Source organism: Anastrepha obliqua, chromosome 3 (assembly GCF_027943255.1).
Source record: "Anastrepha obliqua isolate idAnaObli1 chromosome 3, idAnaObli1_1.0, whole genome shotgun sequence".
NCBI classification, from domain to species: domain Eukaryota; kingdom Metazoa; phylum Arthropoda; class Insecta; order Diptera; family Tephritidae; genus Anastrepha; species Anastrepha obliqua.
Genome location: NC_072894.1, coordinates 143,928,132 through 143,950,612, shown reverse-complemented (window position 1 = coordinate 143,950,612; position 22,481 = coordinate 143,928,132). Strand labels below are relative to the sequence as shown.

General features: G+C 35.3%; 1 long non-coding RNA gene across 1 annotated transcript; it reads right to left on the bottom strand.

Moving 5' to 3' along the window:
* Positions 1–9,737: 9,737 nt before the first annotated feature.
* LOC129242390 (uncharacterized) lies at positions 9,738–20,046 on the bottom strand. The gene is made up of 3 exons (XR_008582180.1): positions 19,921–20,046; positions 10,644–10,780; positions 9,738–10,559 (listed from the first exon to the last, which is right to left on the bottom strand). It is a non-coding gene; the product is annotated as an uncharacterized LOC129242390 (long non-coding RNA).
* Between the last annotated feature and the right edge of the window lie 2,435 nt (positions 20,047–22,481).

Sequence of the window (22,481 nt, the reverse complement as noted above, 5' to 3'; positions counted from 1 at the left end):
CACTGCTTGTATCTGTAAAACAGCTCATGACATCAACGTCAAAATTGTTCTAATGACAGTTCAATATATTGTTTATAAGCCATCAAAAGCATTTGCGTTTCAGTTTTGTTGAATTATTTTTCTGTGATGGAATTCAAACGTAATAGTGTGATTGCGTTATATTTGGCTGAAAAATCACAACCAGCCATTGTTCGTGAGCTCAGTCACCTCAAAGTGAATAAAATGTTTGTGTATCGCACTATAAAACGTCAACAATGGCACTGGTAGCATTGCAAAACGCTACGGAGGTGGACCAAAAAAAACCGCAAAAATTTTGTCTTTGAAATCAATAAAAACTAGTTCTACACAAAAAAGATATGGTGTTTTGAATAGGTAACACTTCACCCTGTATATAAATATTTTTTGGTAAAACCAAACCATTTTTAAGAAACATAAATTTAAAAGATATTTCAAAACTAGTGCAATAAAATCTTGTATTAGGTTCGCCGATATCGGTGTTTGTATTTTGGCCGCGAAAACCACTTCTGTTTTTGTCCAGTGTTCAATTTCAAATATTCAATATACAAGTTTATTACAAGTTTATTATTATTTATATTATCGCCCTCAACGTACTCATATCAACTGCAACGCACTTACGAGTATACCAGCCTTTAGTCCAGCTCTCGAAACATTTCTGGAACACTATTTTCGGATCGCCATCAAAGCCGTTCTCGATTTTTTCATGACTTTCTTTCGGCTGTTAAAATGGGTTCCTGGTAGTGGTCAAACGGTTTTGACTCAATCAAACAGAAAAAAATTGCAGGGAACCATATCAGGTGAATTCGATGGCTAGTGGGTGGTATTCGTTTCGTTCTTGATCAAAAATTCACGGATAATGACAACACTATGCGACGGTGCCTTTATCATGATGCAAAATCTACGAGTTCTTTTCCCACAACCCCTTTCTTTTTTGGCGAACTGCTTCACGTAACCGTCTCATAAAGCCCAAATAGTATCCATTATTAACTGTCTGATCTTAGGGCAAAAATTCGTAGTGCATAATATACGATATTCATTAAAACCATTCATAGAAGCTCATAATAAGACGATCTAACAAGTTTTTCACAGTCAAAATCAATGATTGTATGGAATTAAATAAGAATAGTTTTAAAATCGTTACAGTAATTCTAACAAGGCATTTTAGATTAAATCATCATTTTACTAATCTGGGATTATACTCTAATGGAAACATATTTCACCAGAGGAAAAAAATCCCAATAAAATAGAATAAATATTAAAATTTATTGAGGAAGTTGGGCTAAAAAAATAGATTTTTCAATTCGCAGTTCTAAATTCCCTCATAATAATAATTATAAGTGTTTTTGTATTGGCAATATTTTGCTAAATTGGTCCAGAAATATTTAAAAGGATTAAATTGGGAAATCTTGTCCCACACACCGTATTCCCCAGACATTGCACCTTCGGATTACCATCTGTTCCGATCAATGCAGTCAGCCCTTATTGGAGAGTGGTTCACTTCTTACAAGAGCATCGCAAACTGGCTTAATGAATGGATCAAGTCAAAAGAACTCGAATTTTTCGTCAGAGGAATCCGTATGCTGACGGAAAGATGGAGTAAAGTTGTAGCTTCCAATGGCACATACTTCACATGAAGTATTATTTAATTGTTTAAATAATTCGTAACTTTGGCTAAGAAAGGGTGGAAATAGATTCCCGTACCCTATATATTGCAAGATTTTGATTGATAAAGGAACAAAAGTGGAATATTGTTAAATTCTATAAAGTGGAATTTATTATTATTGTAATAGGATTCCTTCATTTTCTTCTCTTCTATGCAAATAGGCCTACCAATTAAACATCGCTTAGGTGTCAATTAAGTGGTAGATATATTAAGATACGAATACGAGAAACAAATGGAATATATAAGTGATTTTTCAATAAGAGGTGTTATTCCCGTAAAATATCAATGGTTTCGTATGCTTGTTGAAAATAAACATTGTCCAGATTAATGTCATCCAATTCCGGTCATAAAAAATCGTTAATCATCCATTCACCGTAACTGTTGCTCCAGCTTCATTTTCGAAAAAGTAAGGTGCAATGACTCCGCCGGACCATAAACCGCACCAAACAGTCACACGTTGAGGATAGAGAGGCTTTTCAACAATAACTCTTGGATTTTCTGAGCCCTAGATCCGACAATTTTGCTTGTCAGCAAAGACACGACGTTGTTGATGATCGGCCGGCTTGAGTTATTGTGTTAACTGGACTGTATTAGCCTTAATACCCAAATCTTTATGCAAAATACGGTGTAATGACGTTTGTGGAATGCCTAATTCCAAAGAACGACAAGGAATGGACAAACCTGGGTTTTCTTCAACACTTTCGACTACAACAGCAATATTTTCGGCTGTTATTGAGCGACGTGCACGGGTTTTATTCTTAACATCACTAACTTGTCCCAACAGCTCGAATTTTTTCCCCAATTTCTGTATTGCGGTCCGACAAGGAGCTTCACGATGACCAAAAATGTTCGAGTTTTACGAACCGGCTCTGCCAAATTTTCACCATTTTTATAGTGAATTTTAATAATTTCAATGCGTTGTTTAAGCGTGTATCGTTCTATTTTTATTTAATAGCGTAGTTTCTGCTTGTCAAATATCAAAAAATGACAGCTTAAAAAGTGGCATCTACCGAAATAGCGGGCTATTTAAAATAACACCTGTTATTGGAAAACCCTTACATACATTCATACATAAATATGTACATTAGGGCGGATTGAGTCTTTGTCTACTTTTTTTTCGGAAACTGAAGTATTCTACTGACTATTCTGAGCAAAAAAGCAAGCATACTTTTAAAAAGGATTTCAAGCCTCCTTGTTTTCAATTATTAACAGGGTTAAAGTCAGCTTATTCTTATATTATAACTATATACACTGCTGAAAAAAATAGTTATTTTTCTCTCTATTCAAAATGAAAAAATAACATTTTTATTTTCCTTACAATGATCTCCTTAAGATATATACCAATTCATATTAAGTTTTATTAACATTTTAACTTTAGCAAGACACCGGATGATATTGGATCGTCGATCCTTAGCCCAGATCTTGAGGGCCAATCCAAATTCGGAGCGATAAGATTTTCCTCTTGACTAAGCCTAAGAAAAAGTATATTAATGAGTCAAACCACGTCAACTGGGCCCCGAAATTTCCATCAAATTTCCGATTTTAAAATCAAACGCATTTTTGGATAGAGAATTTGTCACATAATAAGTGCTGTGAATAGTTTCTTTTTATTTCGCTTTTTGTTTATGTTATCAACAATTGAATTTTTTCGCATGATATTCTTGTAAAATCAATATCTCAGAAACTACAATTGATAATTTGATGAAATTTATTTCGGTTACCGAAAAATGTTTACTCTATCGATTTAATGTTCATACACTGTGTATTTGTTGAAACAATAATTTTTAACAACTATTTTTTATAAACAATCGCAATTATTTTTGCGTTCTTCGCGCTGTAAATGAGCAATATTACAATCAGATTAAGCGCGAAATGCTCACCTTTAATAATCTATAAAAAAACTTTGTTCATCCCATCCGTTCTGAAGATATCGAATTTTTTGTCAGTCGATGCACTACGCACAGAATCGAACGGACTTGCGCGCGGTCTCGGAAAACGAACGCGTTCAAACTTGCATGACCATGGTTTTGCAGAGTCGTACAGTCGTTGCAACTTCTAGTGTCAGTGTGCTGTGATTCCTGTATGTTGTCTATGCTTTGAGGTTAAAATAAAAAATAGTTTAAAAAAACTAAAAAACACGCTTTTATTGCTAATCGAACTAAAAGTAGAAAATAAATTTTTATGACAAAGAGACCTATAATGAAGTAATAGCAAATCTAACTATCAGTCATAGTCAACTACCTCAGAACAGAATTATAACAACAATTAAGATACAAATAGAATAATTCAAATTAGAGTTAAAAGCGTGGGATGCTTGATATAGTAAATATTACAATCATTCTATTGGCAACTACCTATGTACAGAAGGTTATGAAAGTGAAGCAAAATGCATCCCACGCTTTTAACTCTAATTTGAATTATTTTATTTGCATCTTAATTTTTGTTATAATTCTGTTCTGAGGTAGTTGACTATGACTGATAGTTAGATTTGCTATTACTTCATTATAGGTCTCTTTGTCATAAAAATTTATTTTCTACTTTTAGTTCGATTAGCAATAAAAGCGTGTTTTTTAGTTTTTTTAAACTATTTTTTATTTTCTACTTTTTAGTTCGATTAGCAAAAAAGCGTGTTTTTTAGTTTCTTTAAACTATTTTTTTTTTATTATGAATGAAAATTATTGTTATCATTGCAGTCAGTGAATTAATGATTCGATATATTCGTGTTATATTTAAATCCTTTCTTATCGACTGTGAGTCTAAAGCTATGCAGTTATCGGCCGTGATAAAGAAGTAATCGGGATGAAGAACTTATTTCGTGGAGGGCGCCTGAGAAACGGCTACCCCACTCCATTGGCCAGTTTTTTTCGATTTTCGTGGTGTGGTGCACTATGAGTTCCTTCCACCTGGCCAAACTGTTAATAAAGAATATTATTTGAGCGTTATGCGTCATTTACGTGAAGCAATTCATCTAAAAAGACCAGAATTATGGGCCAACAACTCTTGGCATCACGATAATGCACCGTCTCACACTGCACTCGTTCTTCGCGACCATTTCGCCAAAAATTCCACGCATATCGTTCCGCAACCACCGTATTCGCCTGATTTGGCTCCGTGTGACTTCTGGCTATTCCCAAAACTCAAGAGACCACTTCGGGGAACGCGTTTCGAGTCGATTGAGGAGATAAAAGCTGAATCGAAGAAGGTGCTGATGGCTATACCGGAAATGGACTATTTGGCATGTTTCGGGGATTGGAAAAATCGTTGGCATAAGTGTATTTCATCGAGAGGGGATTGTTTTGAAGGGGATGAAATTGATTTACAAGAATAAATAGATTTTTCATTTTACACAAAATTCACCTTACTTTTTGCCCACAGGTAAAAAAAGAAAATATTAATCCTGCCAATCCTAATAAGGATAATGGAAAACTTTTATCAAATTATTGCATTGTCATCGGTCCTTGATAGGTGTGCAAAATTCCAAGTCGATGAGATTTTTAGAAGCCAGTGAAAATTAAGCTCAAAGATTCCGTTACATACATACATACATACATACAACCCGACCTAGTAAAAGTGTGTTAAAAATATTATTATGCATTGTTATGACAATGGTTCGACCTTAAGAATGTTGCAATCCGTTGGGGGAAAAAGGTCATAATTGCGTACGTCATAATTTATTCCAAATAACGGCTCATTGAGATGTAAAATTCAAACAATATATCGGTAAATACGGTTGCAAATCATGTCGTATGAAGATATGTATATAGAGATGAAAGTGTTACTGAAAGTGCAGCGCATATACGTCCAAGTCCACAGTGGGTATAATCTTGATATTTATGTATATCTATATATATTGTGTATCGAATAGTTATTATTTAAGCAAATAAAGTCAATAAGTTCTCAAAATTTGTGATAGAAAATTTTGATTAATTTTTTCTAATGCTGACCAAGGAGCAGAAAACGATGAGTCTGAAGTTTCTCCTGATGCAAAAGAATGTTCGGATAGTGAAGCTAATTCTGAAAACCAGGAAATTCAGAATGACCTGAAATTAGAAAAGGTGAACAATTTTTTTCAGGAATTTGGTGAACCGCCAATAAAAAACGACGTTTTTCAAAATTAAGTGATATGAATGTCAAAGAGATAATAGCAGAACTAATCAACGAAAAAACTTAAGATACAGCGAGAGTAATGTTCAACAAGGAAAGAAAATTTTGAATTCAGCATTTGTGGAGAATATAAAGTCTGCTTTATGTGAGAAAAAAAATACAAATGATAAAATTCAAATTTTAACAACGGTACCAGATGAGGTAACATCGAAAAAAATGCGTGAAACATTTAGTATTTCGAAAAGAATGTCATTAAAAGCCAAACAATTGAAAAAGAAAAGGGGGTTTGGGTCTGTGCCTGATAAAAGCGCGGAAAACGTATTCCGAACTCAACTATTGAAAAAGTTAAAGCTTTCTATTTATCAGACTATTCCAGCAGATTGTTACCTGGAATGAAAGATTGTGTAACCGTTTATGAAAATGGAAAGATATTGAAACCGCAGAAGAGATTGTTACTTTACAATTTGGTGAATTTATATGAACACTTTAAAATAGAGTATCCTGACATTCAGATTGGTTTATCAAAATTTCGATACCTCAGGCGCCGTCAATGTATTCTTGGGCACGCACAATGTATGTGTTTGCAAACTGCTTCAAAATGTGGCTCTAAAAATATATGGAATCAAGCAAGAACTTTGCAAACGTAAGAATCTATGGGCGATTACATAAAGCGTTCTGTGTGCAAAAATTCAACGTCAGTTTGTTATTTTGGGGAATGTAAAAATGTCCTGGAGTGGCCCCGATCATTGATGAACTGCAAAATATATTGACGGAAAAAAATAATACTCAATGGATCAACACTGATCGGTAACTAAAAAATTTAAATGAATTAGCAGTGCAATTTCTTGTACACCTTTTTTGCAGCTGTGAAATAGTACAAACGACGGATAAGATAGCTGAGTTGCTATTCACAGCAATTATTGTATTATGTGACAAATTCTCCATCCAAAAATGCGTTTGATTTTAAAATCGGAAATTTGATGGAAATTTCGGGGCCCAGTTGACGTTTTTTTTTTGTTATAATATTTTTTTGTCACACATTATAATATATATGTATACATATATACAAATAATTGGCGCTTACACCCTTCAAGATTCGGTGTAGAATACTTTAGTCGCCACAACGAAGTCGGTTATAGTTTTGAAGAACGAAATGACCCGCCTAAACATACATACTACAAACTCATGTGGAGCCTTACTGCACATCCAACACAGAAAAAGTTTTGGTGCCCCCGCCCCGCCATATTCACTCAAGGTCTGTAGTCAGTCCAAATATTTAGTATGAAGACCGAGCAAATGCTTCAATTTATCAAAAACTTTTACACATAAGGCTAATGTCCAACACCATAGAACATATCTTCCAGGATTAGAGACTATACTAAACTAATATCCAAGAAATATATTATATAAAGAGTGTTTCGATAAGACCTCCTTAAATAAAAGTAGAGGATTCTGCAAAGAATGACGATTAACTTTTATAACCTCGAGAGTTTTGAACTCTATGCAGAAGAAATGCTGCTGTGAAAAGAAATGGTTCAGGTCATCGAGATCACCATGTCATAAAGAAATTTATGAGCATTCTTTCCTGTACCACATCTTGAGATTAAATTCCTATGAAGAGAAAGCGCCACTTGCATCCACAAAGATGCATTTGCTAAAGCCATCGTTCATTCGACATTTCATATGAATTTATGTATTGTATGTACATACGTTGCCTTAGAATGCAGCTGCATTAAACAATAAAATTCAATCTGCCACTTAAGCGGCAACTAAGAGTACCTGGCGGTGGCGCCTGCGATGTGTCAGAAGTTACGATGAGTTGTGACTTTTTTTGAATAGAGTTTTCATCTTCTTTGTAATTTGTTTTATTCCTCAATATCGATGAAAGTATTCTATTAAGTTTAATGGGCATTTTAAACACTATTACCCTAGGTCTGACCGGCTTAAAGTAGCTAATTTCAGTTTTACATTTCATTTGCTGCGGTTGTACAAATTTCAAAAACTTTTCGCGAAAATTTTAAACTTTTTCATAAGAATTGTTTAACATTTTAGGCATTTTACTAAGAGAAAGCTCTGTTAAAAATGGGAGCCGCGTTTGCTCCCTTTTGACCAAAAACACGAACGTGTTGATGATTCAAAGCAATGGCAAAACTAAATGAACTGAACTTCGAATTGCTCCCACATCCACCGTATTCGCCAGATTTGGCTTCCAGCAGCTACTGGCAATTAGCAGACCTAAAAAATTATCGCCGGTAAGAAATTTCGCTCGAAAGAAGAGGTTATCGCTGAAACTGAGCCCTATTTTGAGGCGAAAGGTAAATCGCTTTACAAAAGTGGTATGGAAATGTTAGAGAGGCGTTAAAATCATTGCGTTTTTCTTGATGGAAATTACGTTGACGAATAAAGCTGATTTTCAAAACAAAAAAAACATGTTTTCTTTCTCAGGCCCAGAACTTTTCAGCCTACATGTTATCTGAAGTAAACTCCTCCACCTACTTTGTTATCTAATTTTTATTTTGAATAAGGTTGTTATCCCAGTCTTCTTTCAAAGAAAATATAATATTAATTTATTAATATTAGGGACAATATTTCAAAAGTCTGTCGTACGAGTACAAGGAATACAGTGAAATTTCTGTAATATGATCGAATGGAACTTATGACTCGTTCTGAATGAGCTGATTTGGTAGCTACTTTCTTACCGAACAGCTCGATAGGTTGCTCTGTAGGTGTAGTTCTAAACGCTCCGCAATTTTTTGTACTAGATCCATGGTATTTTTGATGTACCCCCTATCGAAAGCCGACCACCACACCAGTACGCCGTATGTTAGAATTGGTCTTACTATTGCTGTGTAAAGCCAAAGAACAATGTAGAGCGAAAGTCCCCAAGTTGATCCGAAATGTTTTGACCAATATAGAAATCATCACTGGACAAAGAAATCAATCACTGGATTTGTTCAGGAGCTAATATCATTAAGAAACGAGACAGTAATCGAAATAAATTATACCTATAATTTTGCAAAAATTTACTGGAAAAGTAAAACATAAAAAAATCGATCGATACAATCAACAACAATATATACTTCAAAAACTACCCAAAAGAGATTTAAAATTTCCTAAGTCCTACTTCTAAGAAATTTAAGTCCACCTAATATGCGTAATGGCGTAAGGTTCTTAATAAAAGAAACCAGGACAACTAGCACACATTCCGTGTATTCTGTGATACCTAATGACTTGCCTATTCTCTTTAAGTTGAGGCAAGCAATCTCAGTGATGGACGTTGACTTAAGAAAGGGTTACTTTTCGCTTGTACAATATGCAACTACCTTTCTTAACTGCACACACTTGCTTATCTCGAGTGGGATCTTTCGAAAACATATATATGTAAATATTTTGCTATTAAAGGCAATAGAACATCAAACATTGTACATAGAGATGCCTTCATGTCATTATCTACTTGACTTTTTAATGTCAGTTTTAAAAATTATATTCTTCCTTAGAATGAAATAGACAAAAAGGGGAGTTCTGAAAAATTACTTAGCTTTATTTTTGTTTTATTTCTTGGCAATAACAAATGGTGCATGCTTGAGCTCATTCCAGGTTGCTTTTCAAATTACGAAGGCGCCTTTGTGGTTCTAGTGCAAGACCTCTTCGTGTTAGAAATGTTTATGATATAAGCTACTGTCTTAGATGGGTTCATCTTTAAGTGTGAAGATGATACAAGCCTTCCACATATTTTTATAATTGAGGTGCAGTGGGGAAATTGTATAAAATGTAATAAGTTAAAAAATATATTGGTATAAGAATTGGCTAACAAATTTCAAATAGCTTATTATTTAAGGCATAGAATGCTTTCTGTGACCTTCCTAGTATTTTACACTCTTCACATTTTTCATTAGATTTGAAAATATATTTATAATTTTTAGTTAATTTTTTAAATATTGCAAGCTTTATTTATAAAGAAATTCTATAAAGAAACTCTACTTATAAAGTATCTGGCTGACGTTTGATTTTCGAGGAAAGAAGCCACACTGATATGCCCAGTAAGTTCATTGACGATGCTCTGATGGACTTACACTATATGGAATGTTCAGAAGACTTATTCTGCTATAATTGGCGCAAATTATAGTATCGCCTCTCTTATGAATTGAGCAAAATATCGGGGAGAGCATACTTGAGAAGCTCAGCTGTCTTGGTTTTTCTTTATTGCTCGCGCTTCTTGAATTGTAATTGTAAGGTGCAGTTTCCTACTGGCTGTGTTGAGATTGCAGATTTTCGCCGCTGTCGAGATGCTTTAATTCACTTAGATGCATACATTTTGCTGCACAGAAGGGTGTGCCAATTCAGGTCGCAACAAGACATGGTTGCGAAGATCATTCGCACATCTAATACACCGAAACCCTGCATCAATTTCAACTCGAACGATTTGGTGTCACGTTTTCTGATCAGGCATCAGTTAGGTTATTTCGGAACATTTTTGTGCTAGATTCTGGTGCTGCATTACAATAGAATGGTTTTGACCATCGGCAAATTCGACGTTGCTGTGCTTATAGTCCTTAAGGTTTTAAAAACGCCCTTTACTCACATTTGTGCAACCTTAACAGGTTTAGAAGCTCGAGTTTATCATTTAATTGACGGCCGCCGTATTAACTTGTTGATTGTTTTGTACAGTTTAATAAATGCTGGGTTTCTAACGCAACGTACATCGGACTATTGGCCAATATGTCATTCCCAGTCTCTGACTCTGTTACGAGGGTAATCCTTTATGCACAATTACCTGGAAAGTCGTCCTAGATACTTAATGGCATTGTTATTTAGGTAATTTGGTTATAAGACATGGTGTCTAAAACTTAATCGTTACCATTAGGACGTCGGCGTATTCCTGATTGGTATACGTTGCCATGTTCACCAGCACAGATCAAAATCCAGTTGACGAGCCCAGTCACACAAGTCAGGCATGGTATAGCACATGTACGATGGGCGAATCGTATAAGCAGACTAAAGAAAAAAATAATGATTAAAAACCTTGTGTCATGCACACATAGAAGGAAACATGCTCGCTCGGCATTTTCCGTTTGTTTAAATTATGTCAGGTACCGTACAGGTAGTGTTTGGAATCGATGTTTCTTTATGTTGGACCACCTGTAGAGTCTATTCAAATACATTATTCTTAGAATATCATATCTTTTTAGATAGCTAAAAAGACATGTTAGTTCTTAAAATAACTTGCATATTAGTTTACATACACTTTTTTTTTAATGATGACATACGAATGCGGTGGATATCAGGTCAGTTAACGGAGCGAGCGCTACCGGAAAAGCTCCGTATATCAAATTGGGTTGCTGGGTAACAAATGTTTGGTAACATATTTCCATGCAATTTTATAAATAATGCAAATAAAAACTTTTTACAAATAGCATCGAGCAATGTACTTATAAAAAATATTTTTTATTAACCGATATATTCGCCGTCTACTTCGACTCATACTTTTACACGTTTTCCAAGTAGACAAACGAGCCATCTACTTCTTTCTTAAAAATGTTGTTTACGTATGCACAGCGGTTTGTTTGGTGCAAACGCAACGCTTTCCCTTCACTGCAAATTGCAGTTTCGCGCATTAGTCACAGGATACCAGAGTGAATACGGCAGATGATATATGAAATAATTTGTCTTTTTTCCGAAATTCACTCCAAACTCTTGACCGATGGGATGGTGAGTTATCATCGTATATCAGCTTGTGTGGCTCAAACCTTGAGTTGAGCTCACGAATACCTGTTTTTTCGAAAATATCCACTTCGTGAACGACCAGCGTTGCGATGACAGATTTACCAAGCTTAACACAAAAGTTCAACCTGCACTTTAAAAAGTATGAACAAAGTTATTTACATCCAAAAATGTTCCAAAAGATGGCGACGTAGATTTTTTATTCATAATACCTAGGGTTTTTTTAGAATAGAGGGTGTATGAGAGGAAGCAAATTAATAAATATATTCCCACCACTTGAAGAGTGATACACACAGCCAGTAAGCCTCTGTGTCTATCAGACAACTTCCACAACGCCGTAGGTCATTCTAATTACTGTACTAATTGCGGTCACTCCCTAAAACCGGATGCATAAGAACGTACTTCTGCACTACTCGTACACGTATACACAAGCAAGTACATATGAATGGCATGCTAGCATATAATTTTAGTTGTAAAGATTTTTAAATGGTAATAAGTTAACGATGTTAATGTTTATTTAATTCCGCCATTGAAAAGCTGGTGTTTGCTCATTTCCAATGTTCATTTTGTTATGTTGGTGGCATTATAAGTAGCCAATAATGTATGCGTTTTATGTTCATTCATTAGGATAGCTACTTTAAAGCAACTTGTCGTAGCTGTTGCAGGAACACTAACTTATCACAATATATTCAATATTCATCAATATTTTTTCAAACATATCAATTTTTAGTCGCTTGCTGTAGCCGTGACTACAGTTCGGCTGATCCTCTCTGCTCACTGTAAAAATAAAACTTTAAACGGATTATGGGTTGTTTCTATTAGCACTCCTCAGCGGATAACGAAAAACTTCTAATAAAGCCAATCTGTCGTTTGGAGGTGACATGAGGTTGTAGGAGCTCTCTACTTGTGAAGAGAAGCTAAGTCAATCGCTTAATAAAGAATGCATATACCTTGGTCACGCAAATTTTTTCGTATACTCACAGTTTATAAACAGATACACCTAACATTCGTACAAAGTCATATGAAGGTATGTATTATTAAAAAAATAATAGAAAAAAATAGTATTCAGTACTTTGTTGGGCCGCCTTTAGCTTTAATAACTTCTTCCAAATGTCGATGCATACTTTTTACCAATACCTTGGTTCCATTAGTTGCAATTTTCTCCCACTCAACACTTAAAGCTGTGCTTGATGACGCCTTTGCTGTTATTTTGAGCTTTCTGATTTTCCTTTATAATAGTTCCCAGACATGCTCAATTGGGTTCAGATCCGGTGATTGAGGTGGAGTTTTAAGTTGCTTACAGTGGTAAATAAGCTATTCTTGCACGAGATAAGATGAGCGTTTTGGGTCATTGTCTTGTTGAAACAAGAGCCCTTTAGCATTCAGTCCAAGTTTAACGGCACGATCATGCAAATTATTCTTCAAAATGTTGAAATACAGATGTTTGTCCATTTTATCATCAATATTCCTACTCCAGTTGCAACTATGCACCCCCAAACCATTGCATTTCCTCCTCCATGCTTAACGGTAGAAATAAGATTTTTTCAGTCAGTTCTGTATTTTCTTTACGCCTAACATTTAGAGGGCCATTTGATCCGGAAACATAAAATTTAGACTCATTACTGAATATGACGTTTTCCTAAAAAGAATTTGGCTCATTTACATATATAGCGTTTGGCGAACTCCAATCTCTTCTTACTGTTAATATTTTTAATGTAGTGCTGGCTGTGTGCCACTCTACTATTATAACCAGCTGGCTACAGGCAATTACGGACTGTTTGTGTGCTTACTTTTTTATGCAAAGACTCTTGAATATTTCGGCATAGCATCGTGAATGTCTTCCAATTTACCAACAATAACGTAATTTGAAATAGGCGGCCGCCGTAGCCGAATGGGTTGGTGCGTGATTACCATTCGGAATCCACAGAGAGAACGTTAGTTCGGATCTCGGTGAAACACCAAAATTAAGAAAAACATTTTTCTAATAGCGGTCGCGCTCGGCAGGCATTGGCAAACCTCCGAGTGTATTTCTGCCATGAAAATATCTGCCGTTCGGAGTCGGCCTGAAACTGTAGGTCCCTCCATTTGTTGAACAACATCAAGACGCACATCACAAGTGGGAGGAGGAGCTCGGCCAAACACCCAAAAAAGGGTGTACGCGCCAATTATATATGTATATATATAACGTAATTTGCAATAACAAACAGCGAGTGTTCAAAGGCGAATATCAACATGGGAAAAAAAGTGGGTGGAAAATTGAGTCGTACTGCCATCATTCAGAATGCACAGGTTTGACAGTCGTATAGCATTTTCGATAATGAACCCCCGGTGGTTATTGGAGTTGGAGCCCCATAAATTGTTCTACCCATTGAAATCGCCAAGTACCTACTGTAAGTGGTATGTTTACTGATCGGAAAATATCGGTTAACTCTCTGGTCGTAAATGTTTGACAGGGGAGAATGTAGACCAATACCACAGTGAATTTGATGCTCATTTCAATTTCAATCATAACCACTTCAATGTAAGAGTTTATGTCGATCTTTTTATTTGGAATGTGCTTGTTTACCAATAAACCAACACCTTGTTTGGTCTTGATGTTTGATGAAGCATTTGCGAACTAGGAGGATTAAATGTTTAGGAGTGCTGGGATAGCATTGTGGCAGCAATGGGTTTCTTGGATAGAAATAAGGCTTAGGTTGAATTGCTAAATAGCACTTGCAGTTCGGAGAAATTGTTATAAAAACCTTTTATATTCCATTGTAAAATATTTATGTTCATGAAAAAAAGGAAAATTCTCAGTATTTTATAAAGTTGCCTTTGTAGAAGAGAGAAATGTTGAAATATTTATAATTTAATTTGTATTAATAACTAGCGGACCCGACAGACTTCGTTCTGTCGAATAGATTTTGAATGTGGCAGTTTTTACTCTGCTGACCCTCACACACCTCCCTATCATCATGGTGACGGTTCTGTTCACTAGAATTAAAGAAAAGTGTCAGCTCGGGTGACCTAAGTATCTTCGCTTCCACGAATTTTTGCCACCCTTTTGGGACCCACTAAAAATCCCGACTGGGATGTTTGCCAGAGGGCTTCAAACTAAGAGAGGAACTTAAGGTTCAAACCTGAGTGAAAAATAATCTAAAGGGATAGTGGGGACCTAAAGGTAGTATTTATAAAGTGGGTGCTTCAATGACAAAACATAGAGATATCTATAGTATTATTTTAAAACATGGCGCTTATTCTGACTAAACTACAACACGTACAGATATGAAATATATATCAAAAGAAAGGTTTTGATGAGCATATTTCCGGAAAATTATAAAAATTAAAATTGGTTAATTTGTTCATGAAATATTTGCGTGTAAAGTTATCAAAATTTTCATATTGATAACAGTGATGTCTATGCAAAGCGGAATGACACACAAATATACGCATATATATGAGTACGTTTGCTTTGTTTAGCTCTCTTTCTAATGAGCACAGCATTGTATACATTTGGATTCTCAATAATTGTTTTGTTTTTTTAACAGTGCAAATTAGAAAGAGTTTTGGACAGATGCGAAATAGAATTTATTTTAAGAAAAAAGTACATCCATATTTAGTTTTAAAATATGCCTAGAGGACGACCAAGAAGAGTTCGTAGAAGAGTTCCTACTTCAAGTGGAGGAATAGAGTAGGTAAGTAAGTGATAAATGTTTGAAACGTCACGTATTGGATATGATTGGTAGAAGCATCCACTTTTGTTTTCGTTCATACATATATGGGACAATTGAACTACAATATAGCTATAAACGTATGTATGTATTTAAAAATTTTGTGTGCTTTTGATCCTTTTTGCAAAACTCAAAATTTTAAATAGTTTTAAAAAATGAGGAGAGAGAGACAAATTAGTTAGTAATTATTTGATACTATTTCAAAGGTAAACTGTATTTGGGCTATTCTCAGACAAATTTTATAGTAATAGACGATGCTCAACGCCATTTAAAAGAACACTATTACCCATCAAATCAACGAACTTTTTGACACAGATATACATTTTTAAGTGTTTTGTTTTTTTCTTAGTATTGTATTCTATGTGTGTACATGTATATTTTTATGTATGCAGCCATTATCAAATTATATATTTATGAATATGAACTTTGAAATTTTTTTTTACCATTCTTCTTAAAATTTTCTAAAACATTAAGATCTGTGAAAAAAAATTTTTACTTTTGCAAATCCAAGAAATTTTACGAATGGCAAAAAAAAAATTGTATAATTGTGTTGGTGAATGGCACACGACTTATCATAAAACAAATGCATCCGAATTGTTTGCACGCGGAAGTGTTATGCGGAGAGGCTCAGGGAAGGCGATTTCGATTGCCTCGCATAAATTTGCAGCCGAGTGAAACCACACTTCCTTTTACGTTGAAGCGCCGCCAATTTCCCATTAGAATAGCCTTCTCCATAACAATAAATAAGGCCCAGGGGCAAACATTATCAAGGGTGGGGCTTCATTTAAAGAAGGATTGCTTTGCTCACGGCCAACTTTATGTTGCATTAAGCCGGGTTAGATCCTGGGAAAATATACGAGTTCAAATGGGCAATAACAAAAACTTGACGTTGAATGTAGTTTATAATGAAGTAATTTAAAAAAAAAAAATACTGATTTAACTGAAAAAAAAATTTTTAAATGTTATATGCATAAGTTCTTACATATTACATACGAATAAAAATATACACTTTTCTAATCATGAAACTTTTAATATATAAAAGTGTCACATATGCTGTTTACTTTCCGTGGGAAAAAAGCCCACCCGATTTTCGGGGGTTACATACTAGTTTATTATTATTATTATTAACATAGGGTTAATAACCGATATAATAAAGAATAATGAAATAAAACGTACATATATAAGTATTTACAGTAATTCATATAATGAATCATAATTATTAACAAAAATCTGTTTTATTTTTATTATAGTGCTTTATGATATACAATGTTTTTTGTTTGATTACTTGGTGAATATACAAACAAATCTGATGGTTTTCCAACTCAGAAACAGGCAACATACAATTGACCATGTGAGAAACATGGGTTTTCTAGATTAATTAATAATGTTCATCTGTTGTTATTCTTAAAATATATTTGGATTTGTTCAGCCCTGCATGATTATTCTTAGAATTTACTTAACTATTTTTATTTATTATTTGTGAATGAAGTCATTCCTTAACTCGTTCTGAAACTAAAACAAAAGAAAGAATATTGCGAGGCCAATCAAATCTATAGCTCTTACATTTTTTTACTTTTCAATTTGGTCGGGTTCACGATATTATCACTTTTGTGTGAACGCATTAGATCCTCCAACGCGAACACGCTCACACACACGAACGTGCAATATTTGTATGGGAAAAAGAAGAGGGCTGTTTTAGGGGTTTCCCGGAAATTTTTCGAATTTGTCTCACCGTAAAAACCATCCTTGGACTTCAAGGAACATTTAAAAAAAAGAATTGTTAAGATTGCCACTTGCGTTGTTGACTTATGCGCTTACCAACACATTTTGCGATTCATTTTTATATTATAGATGTAGAAAAATCTGTCAAAATTTTATTTTCACTATGTTTTTTATTATTTGTACTTTCGGAAGCGATATTCTCTGTGTATGAGACATTTTTTGGGACACTAACATAAGAGCTAAGCCGTTCGGAGAGAGGTAAACTATTTTTATATTTGCGGTGCGCTTCGCCGGTACTGCATTTCTCTAGGGCTTTTATCTTGAGGATTTCCCTGGCCTGGATATATTTGGTGCAGTTCCTGTCCGAAGATGGGTGCTATTCAGCGCAGTTGGCGCATTGAGTGCGGATGCACTTGTCGCGATTGTCAAGTTGATAGTTGCAATTATTACATGTCGAATTATTATTGCACCTCTTTTGGGTATGTCCTAACCTTTGGCAGTTTCTGTAACGCATTGGGCTTGGGATATACGACTTACACGGAGTCAGGAAGCTGAAAAAGATCAAAGGCTAGAACAATTTGTCCAGTATAAATGGTTTTAGCCTCAATTTGAGAAGCAAATTTTGTAGGTACCTACTCGTAACATGTTGATCCTTCATTTCTCCGATTATTTCGTCTTCCATAACGTGTAATTTAACATTAATGGGACATAGGTTAGGCAAATATTTGGGTTTTAGGAACTTATCTGCAGTTCGAGCGTTGGACGAGTAAGTTGCCGTCGCGGGGTGGTGAGATTGAGTTTATCTCCATTGATATAGCAAAAATCAATTTTTTAATAGCAAATGGGCTCAGCTGAGAACAAGGCGTAGTATTGTCGACAGAAGACATCATAAAAAACTATCCACCGTTCGGAGTCGGCTGGAAACTGTAGGTCCCTCCATTTGTGGAACAACATCAAGACGCACACCACAAATAGGAGAGGCTCGGCCAAACACCCAAAAAGGGTGTACGCGCCAATTATATATATATAATAAAATATTGAAAAGGGAGCAGACAGTCAAGAACGCCGTGTTTTCTTTTGACGGCTACTAGGTTATGGCTAACAAGGGTAGTTTTAGAGATAAACCACATTAGACATTGTGTTTGCATTTTTTCAAGTACTTTTGCAAGACATGAAATGAGAGAAATCGGTTTGTTATATTCTGGGAGCTTATTTGGTTTCGGAATCGGAAGAGCAGAAGCGGATAACCAGGAATGGGGATAGATGCCATCATTAAGTATTTTATTATATAAGGATAGTAATGCGTTCTTAGCAGATTTTGGAAGATTCCGTAACATAGGGTAGGATATAAGATCCTTACCAAGCGTTTTCCCTTTGGTATGCTGAAGAGCAGACTCAAGTTCGTCGTAAGATAATTTAGTTTCCAAACAAGTTGTATCCTTTGATACATTTAATGGTTGGTACTGACAAGATAGTATTGAAATTTTGCTGTTAGTATAGTCAGTTGGGAAGCTGGAGTTTTCTGCATACTTAGACCAAGTATTACCAAAAGCGTTGGCTTTGTCTAATACCGCTGAGAGGGAGCAGTTTGGTAGTTGAATAAGTTTTAAGGGTGGTGAGGAGATACCAGTAACAGCGTAGATCTTCCCCCAGAATTATCGAGGGTCCATGTGAACGAGGAAGTATGGAAAAAATATCAGCTTCAACAAAGTTTTGTGCTGGCGGAATGTAGGTGCTGATGAGTGTAATAGGGGATGGTATGTTAATTTGAATTGCAATTGATTAGATCGTGTTAGATTGTGTTATAAACTTGTGAGGAATGTTACGTTTAACAAGAATGGCTGCCCCTTCTTTGGAACTATTGTTATGTAGAGAGTTAATAAAGTAAGCGATGAAAGACTTAGGAGCTATATGATTTTTTAAATTTATAGGAATCTTAGTTTCTTGCAGACATATTATATCGGGAGGAATGTCCCGGATAATTAAGTCTATATCATTATAATTATTTATAAATGCTCTAATATTCCACTTAACAATTTTAAGCATAATAATTAATAATAAATATTAATATTATATTAACAGATAAGTATATGATATATGTTTTGTATATGTATGTTGTTGATATGTGTAAAATATTTGACTTGGCTAAATTAGTATGTTGGTTCTACTGTGTCAGTTTGTTGTGGTTGATTGTACTAGGTGGATAAAAAACTGTTTTTTGTGTCTGCTGATTTGGCGATTGGCGATGTTGTTGTAGATAAATTTATTATTGTTTCATCGGTTACTTTTGATAATTGGTTTATGCTTTTGTCGGTTGAACTATTTGCTTTCGTGATGTTGGCAAATGTGTTTGGAGTCAAGGAGAGAGGGTTCCGGATTTTGTATAATTTGTTCGCTTCGTTGAGTTTTTATTTTCATGATTTCTTTCGCTTGCTGATATTTCTGGCACAAGGTGGAATAAGCAGCGTGATCGCCTGAACAAATTACAGTAGGTGGGGGTGCATGTAGCCGGTGTGTGAGGAGGGAGAATACATTTTTCGCAAGCTGACATATTTTTGCAATGTCAACCTTGTCCGGTAGAAAGTAGTTGTCGAAAGAAATTAAAATATTAACTCCTGTCTGTTTAGAGACTCTTTCGATAAAGCGTTGAAATTTATAAACATTTGTTACGCCATATTCTTTTAAGCCATCAATGATTTCATTTTCCGGGACATTGTTGAGGAAAGGGGCATATACAGTGCCCTTAATGCAGTTGAGATTATCATGATAGTTAGCAGTGATTGAACACAGACCAGAAAGTAAGCGAGCATCAATAAATTTGTTCGCATATTCACGATTTTTCACCAGGACTACTAAGCTGCTGTCGTATTGTTGTGAAAGCGAATTAATTTGTTTAACATACATACATATGAAAAGAAGTAGTGTATAATAGGGAAAATCTATTATCCCTGAGATTTGAGGCCCCAGACCCATACTTACGACTTTACAAACACGCGCAGATATTTTGGTCAGACATCACTTTTATATATGAAAAAACACGCATTTAACAATTATATTTCAAATTATTTTTGGAATATTAAAAAGAATTTGATTGAAAATTTGTGCACTGCCTTCTGTGTTTTCACTAGGAATTCAAAAACTAGACTGAAAAAAATAGATCCACCATTTATTTCTTATATATTGTAGCTATTTTACAGCAATTGTTTAGTACCGAATTGAATATTTTGAAAATTAAGTTGAAGATCCCTCTGCCAGCGTCGTACCCTCGTGAATGAAGATGTCATCAAATATGTATTAGGGAATTTTTCAATTTTTATATACATATATAGTATATAAAAACAGCACGAACATCTTTTTGGATTTCAAATATCAAATTAATTGGCCAAAATTAAAAATGTCTTCTTCTTGGTTGGGTCAATAATCGCTTACCAAATTTTCCAATGCAAAGCTGCTACCACCAGCTGGTATCGCATCGAATACTTTCAGAGCCGCAGCGTTTGTTTCCATTCGGTCGGCATGACCCAGCCAACGTAGCCGCTGGATCTTTATTCGCTGCACTATGTCTATGTCATCGTAAAGCTGTCACCAACGTGCAAACACCGTCAAACACTCCAAGGGACAGCCTTATAAAGTGTTAGTCTTGTTCGTCGAGAGAGGACTTTACTATTAAATTACCTACTTAGTCCAAAGTAGCACTTGTTGGCAAGAGAGGTTCGTCTTTGTACTTCAAGGCTGACATTGTTACCGGTGTTAATGCTGGTTTCTAGATAAAGGAAGTCTTTTACAACCTCGAAATAAGTCACCTTGCTTGAAAGGTCGTTTGGTATCAAACAGCTCGGAGAGTTCCTTGCCAGAATAATTCGATAATAGAACCAATTAAAATCTCTGAAAAATACCCAGTCTAGTCAAGGCAAAATTAGAAACTAAGTATTTAAAATAAAAATTTCAATAGTTACATACTCATGTCCAAATAAGAAATATTTCCCTACCATAACAACGATCTGGCATTTTTAAGTTTGTTAATGAAATCTTGCACACGCTCTCCCGCCATGAGGTGGGTTAGCAAAGCAAATTAGTGTTATAACTTGTAATATTAGAGGGACGGACGAAACATTAATCATAACATACAAAAAGCGGGCGTGACCGACCTCAGTACATTGTATTTAAGTCGGATCTCAATGAGCTGTGGAGCAATAAATGTCGTTATAGAGATACACAAATTTATCCAAACGTGGATCAATTTTTAAAACTTTACGTGCGGTTACTCGTAACCTTCATAATGTGCAAAGTCGTTCGCAATTTGTGAAATCCTACTAGTTTTGAAGCAGAAATTTATTTCATGAGTTCAGGTTTCTCCTGCAGGGATAGGAATGTACTTTGAACATGCATTCTTACGTCAGCATGCATGCGTAACACAGTTATCTGTTCACGAACATCAATTGATACAACATACAGATATGAATTAGTGCATGTCGGTTACTTTGGTGAAATATTTCGCAGCCTGTCCGAAAAAAGCAGGCTATGGTGACTCACACAATCAATTCTTTACATTTTTGCTCAGCATGAATCATTTTGATTCGAGTGTGTATGCGCATATTCCAGTATACAAATCGGTATGTATGTAGAATAAAATAAAGATACGCATGTGCGCATTTGTGTGTAAGTGCATGTGTATAGATATTAATGTGCATCCCAAGCCAAGCTGAGCATTTGCGCGCGCACCTAAGAAAACCACACACAGCGGCTGCTGCTCTTCTACCTGACTAATCCGCTTATCAAATTTCAGAAGGCTGCGCATGTAAAGGGTTTCTTTGCGAGATCCAGCAGCGGCAGAGAAGTAGAAAAAAAGAAATAAAGGTGCATCCTCAACTTACTGTTTTCCTTTAATCGTCCCGGACAAAAAGTTGAAGTCAGTATATGATAGCTTCTGTGTACAAGTTCCCTTTTTTATACTATTGCCATAAAGAGGTAATACCATATACAGGGGGTTCATATAGTGGAAATGTTTGCTCTTTCAAATAAGCCAATATATGTATGTATATGATTTTTGAAATTTTTCCTCAATTTTTAAAAGAAACCACTATATGGATCACCCTGTGCATATGTACACATATTTATATGTTCATATAAATGCATATATACATATAATTGCATGTATATAGCTATGTGTCCTTTTGTAATATATACTTCTTCTGCCTTGTGTATGAAACAGAACACTTCCTTAACGATGGTGTAGATTCATAATTGGAGCTGCAGGTTGAGCTGCGATCGGTCTCTAGACCGATTTTCAATAAATTATAACAAATTTTATGATAAATGAAATGCACTTAAAAACAAGTCAACAGTCAAATAAGTCGCCATCTATTTTAAAAAAGCCCTCCTCGGCGGGCAATGGCAAACCTCTGAGTGCATTTCTGCCATGAAAAAGCTCCTCATAAAAATATCTGCCGTTCGGAGTCGGCTTGAAACTGTAGTTCCCTCCATTTGTGGAACAACATCAAGGCGCACACCACAAATACGAGGAGGAGCTCGGCCAAACA